This window comes from Pararge aegeria, chromosome 7, assembly GCF_905163445.1.
Source record: "Pararge aegeria chromosome 7, ilParAegt1.1, whole genome shotgun sequence".
In the NCBI taxonomy this organism is placed as follows: domain Eukaryota; kingdom Metazoa; phylum Arthropoda; class Insecta; order Lepidoptera; family Nymphalidae; genus Pararge; species Pararge aegeria.
The window spans coordinates 10,560,347-10,565,480 of NC_053186.1; the positions used below are offsets into that span (position 1 = coordinate 10,560,347).

Here is a 5,134-nt window from a genome sequence, read left to right on the forward strand (position 1 = left end):
TCATAAAAATATTCATCAGTCATCTTAGTACCCATAACACAAGCTACGCTTACTTTGGGGCTAGATGGCGATGTGTGTATTGTCGTAGTATATTTATTTATTATTTATAAAGGTCATTATTTTACCAAGAACAATGAAAATAAGTAAATAAGTCCCCTACTTAAAATAAATAGCAATATTATGAATTCAGCTATTATTGAAAAACGAAAAAACAAATGCGAAAATGGACATGGTGCTAATGATAAAAAACATTTTACAAAAATATTTACATAGATATAAAAATAACAAATTAAAATAATGAGTTAGGTCCCACCGAGATTTGAACTCGGATCGTTGGATTCAGAGTCCAAAGTGCTAACCATTACACCATGGGACCGTTGGAATCGGAGGCGAAATTTTGTTACGTAGTCTAGAGTAAGTGTCTAGTACGCATGTACAAACATTTCAATAGCTATCTCGCTTTATCCTCTATCGACTGTCTCTGCTTACGAAGTCCCTTATAACTCTACAATCGATGTAATAAATGTCTTATAACAAGAGCGATAAGATACAGTTTACGATGGATAAAATTGATCATAGGAAAACAAATTGATAAATCTATAAAGCAATTAAATTACATCTCCATTACACTCGTATTCTTATATAATTGCGTTAACCTGCTTCGAAATGAATTTCCATGGAGGGAAAATTTGGGAATTTATAATTTTAGATTTTTTTTTGGTCTTGTCTGGCCGGAGGCTTCGGCCGTGGCTAATTACCAACCTCCCGATAAAGCCGTGCCCCTAAGCGATTTAACTCTCCGGTATGGCGCGTAGAAACCGTTCGGGGGTATGGTATTATTATGTCTGTCATACTCCATAACAGGTTAGCCCGCTACCATTTTAGACTGCATTATTATCATTAAGGCTAACTTATAGGCGAATAAAGAAATAAAAGTAAGTCTGATCAGTCGGGTTCTCCTCTTTCATTGATCAATCAATCATTTAGTCCCAGGTATATACTTTTTATATAATTATGCAGATAAACAAAACAAAGCAGTTTCCTCTGTACAGTGTGATATAATTCTGTTAGCACTTAGTTCGTTGTACTTGTGTTTAGTTTAGTTCCCAACTTCGTGCTTCGTCGAACGGCGTGTAGTTGCTCGAATTAATGACCGCCTGTCACACCGAAGCGTAACGATCTGTCATATCCGTAGATTAATCTATTCTGATGTTTGAAGTTTGTATGATTGAACGCGCTAATCTCATGTGCTCACTCCTTGGTCTAAAGGTTATGTTCGTGAGACGGATAGGTTTCATCTGCGATGCCTCATCACTATACTAAATAACATCGTATTTATTAATTTATACTTTATTTGTACAACACAAAAGTAAAAGGCAGCAACAGGAAAATCGGAGATGCAAAGAAGTGGGATTCAAAAGTTATCGCTTACTAGGGATAACTTCCAGGCAGTGGCGTGCACTCCATACATGCACAAAAGCACTGTATACCCTAACATTGATATATAACTCGTAGAGGTGGAGAATTTGTGACGTTTTATTCAATTTTCCTGGTGTATGCATACCCTGGTAAGAAACCCGGTGCACGCCACTGCTTCCAGGCGACCTAAGGATTAGGAAATTTTAATAGTACTTTCCGAAATAATATGAGGGTGGTCCAATTTCGGTTCGGGTGGTTGGTAGATGTCTGGGAGGTATACAACGGGCTCCCCGTCTAACAAAGCTGACAAGGGAGACATGCCGTGGTGGCTTTTAATTTGGGTATCCCTTTAGAGGGTGGAGTCCCTCATAACCTCCGGCCTGCCCAAGGGTCGGAGGTCGGAGGTAGCAATAAAGCTTTTCCACCACGCCAAAAAAAACGCTGGTCAAATTTAACGAGTGGTCTAATATACCATACCTTATATCTAATATCATCATCATCATCATCACACCAACCCACTTCAGAGCGAGGCTCCCCCCACAATTAGAAAAGTTAGGCTATAGTCCACCACGCTAGCCCAGTGCGGATTGGTGGACTCCACACACCTTTGAGAATATTATGTAGTACTCTGAGACATGCAGGTTTCCCCACGATGTTTTCCTTCACCGATGAAGAAAGTGAAATTTTAATTACTTAAAACGCGCATAACTTCGGAAAGTTAGGGGTGCGTGCTGGGATTCGAACTCGGCCCCCCGAAAGTGAAGTCGAGCTCCTACCCAATGCGCTATCACCGTTTATATCATGTATTTTATAATTTTTCATGTCATCATTCATTCATTTTTGATATATTTGTTATATTTGTCAATAAATTATGTAGAGCAAGATTTAATAATAAATAACTGACGGGCAAGCGAAAACAGAGCGGTCAGTTCCTCATATTTAAAGATGTTCGAAAGACCCATGAATAGATGCTAAGTCGATTCAGTTAAGTTAGGGAATAACAGCTCAGACATGTAAATAAATACTTGGTGCAATAGTTAACTGATGAGTTTGAAGACCAGAGGGTTAGCGAACTGGATCGTAACCTCTTTGGCACAGCGTAATGGCTTTAAACTCTGACTCCCTCTCTCCTGCGAGTGGAGGCCGATGACCAGCTGATGGTGATCATGTACAATCAGTACAATTAAAAACTTATCTTTATCTTCTTTTATAAACGAATATCTAAAGATACCATGTCATTGTGGCATTGTGATACAGTGGCATTGTCTGACCGGGAAGTCCGTTTTAATAGGTTTGATTTTATTGTATGTTTTGCAGTGGTAATAAAATTTATGATGACGACAGGCTCGCGTATGATTACGATCTCTAACTGTCTAACTACGCGTTTACGTTTTGTTGTTACAGTTATGAAATACCACTTAATATACGTTAATATAAGCGGTGATAGCATAGTGGTTATAGGACTTCGGCTACACTTTCGGAGGTTTGAGTTCGAATCCCAGCATGCACCTCCAAGTTAAGGAGGCCGATGACCAGCTGATGGTGATCATGTACAATCAGTACAATTAAAAACTTATCTTTATCTTCTTTTATAAACGAATATCTAAAGATACCATGTCCATTAAAGAGGATATATAGGATAGGCTACAAACTATTAGAATAGTAAAAGTGGGACACAGGACATATCAAGTCAATTAGTTTTAATATAGCGATATAAAGGTTTGCCCTAGATGGTCCCAACTACACTAATAAAACCGTTTAAGATGCGAGATTTTCGAGTTCAGGATACAATTATGGCTATCCCAAAATTTTAAAAACCACTCTCTTATACTTATTATCGTTTTTATAATTTTAATTAACTGTCATATAATTTCAGATTACTTGAGTAAAGCTGTTCTTTACGTGACATAATATGTCCATCATTTAACGCCTAATCAATCATACAACAAGGTTACTATAAAATAAAATTATAATAACTCATTCGTTCCATGCGTTGAGAACAAATGAACGCTAAAAATAGTTCATTACTGTATAAATTCAAAGTCATCAGACACAACTAAGTTGCGTTTCGGGAGTCTGTTAATCTCTAATTATATTATACTAGCTTTTGCCCGCGGCTTCGCTCACGTTAAGTTTTATTTTTGATATGTTAAATTTACTACAAAGGGTTAAAAAAAGGTCTTGCTGCTTATAGAAAAATATGAACGGAAATTACTTAGAAAATCAGAAACTTTCATATAAATTTTGATCCCCTATGAAATACGTATTTCTTTATTATAAATCGAAAACCTAAATTCAAAGTTTAATTGATGTGACGAAGCTCGAAGTCTGTTTGATTCTAATCGTTTTTTTTTTGTTGCGGTTTTTCTGTAGTTCTTCTGGTTGCCTGTTGCTTCGTATTTCTCGTTGATCTTCCGATATTTGATTTTTTCCGTGGCATTGTAAATAATATTATTTGTGTAGCACCTGTTTTATCTATTTACATAAATAATTAATTAGTTAATTCTTTTCTATTTACAATTTAAATTAACTATTTATTATTATTAAAGTCTTGAGTATACTTACTAATTAAGAGTATTATTGACTTTCATTAAATTACACTTACAATTAAAATTACAAATCAATTTTTTTAGTACATGATCATGTTATTTTAAAATAATAATTATATTTTATTTTTTTATTTTATTGCTTTATTTTTATTTTCAATAAAAAATGATATATTTGAAGTTAGCTGATTTGCTTTTTAAATAAATTATATTTTTTTGTTTACAAAAGAAGGTTAGTTATTTCTTTTATTTTCTTATTTAATATAAGTTGTAAAATAACTCATTGAATTTAATGAGAAAACATTTTATTGCATTCATTGCCGCATATAAAATTTTGAATCAGTTGATCGCTATAGAACTTAATGCATTGATGCGCTATATGATGGTGATATTTAATAACATGGACATCATATTTACATTCTCCGTGGAAAAATACATGGTCATACCAATTTTTATGACAATCGGTTGAACGGGGCGGAAGTCGATACTTGACAGCGCCGCCTGGTGGGGAGTTACATCAATGGACATAGCATGTTCGTTTTCTCCGTGGAAAAATACATGGTCATACCAATTTTTATGACAATCGGTTGAACGGGGCGGAAGTCGATACTTGACAGCGCCGCCTGGTGGGGAGTTACATCAATGGGCATAGCATATAAACCTTCTCCGTGAAAAAATACATAAGCATACCAATTTTCATAATGATCGGTCAAATAGTTTCTGAGTTTATCGATGACATATATACAAACATCCTCTTTTATATATATAGATATTATGTACCTAATAACTGACTAGTTGGTCCAGTAATTAACATATTCAAATATACACGAGATCCTGGGTTCGACACCTGGGTTGGGCGAAAGTTGGGTATTTCCGTAAAAAATATTAGCCCGGAGTCCGGAAATTGCCAGTGCCTTCATGTACTTAGGAGAGCACGTAGAGCTATCGGTCCCCGCTATTATGAGATATGTATGGTTTTATATTTTATTATGGACCTTAGAACGGAATTCTATTACTATTTGTGAATATGGAGTCGCTACCAACTATTCAGAATTAAAAGAGTTTTAATACATGATCAGATAAACAAATTGCAAACTTACGCTAACAATAATAATATTAAAAAATTCGCTGAAAAGGAAAAAGTAAATACTTGATTACCGCCATATGAA

At 35.3% G+C, this 5,134-nt stretch overlaps 1 non-coding gene across 1 annotated transcript; it reads right to left on the reverse strand.

Annotated features, from left to right (window-relative positions):
• Positions 1-304: 304 nt before the first annotated feature.
• On the reverse strand, positions 305-376 carry Trnaq-cug. Its single transcript has one exon. It is a non-coding gene; the product is annotated as a tRNA-Gln (tRNA).
• Between the last annotated feature and the right edge of the window lie 4,758 nt (positions 377-5,134).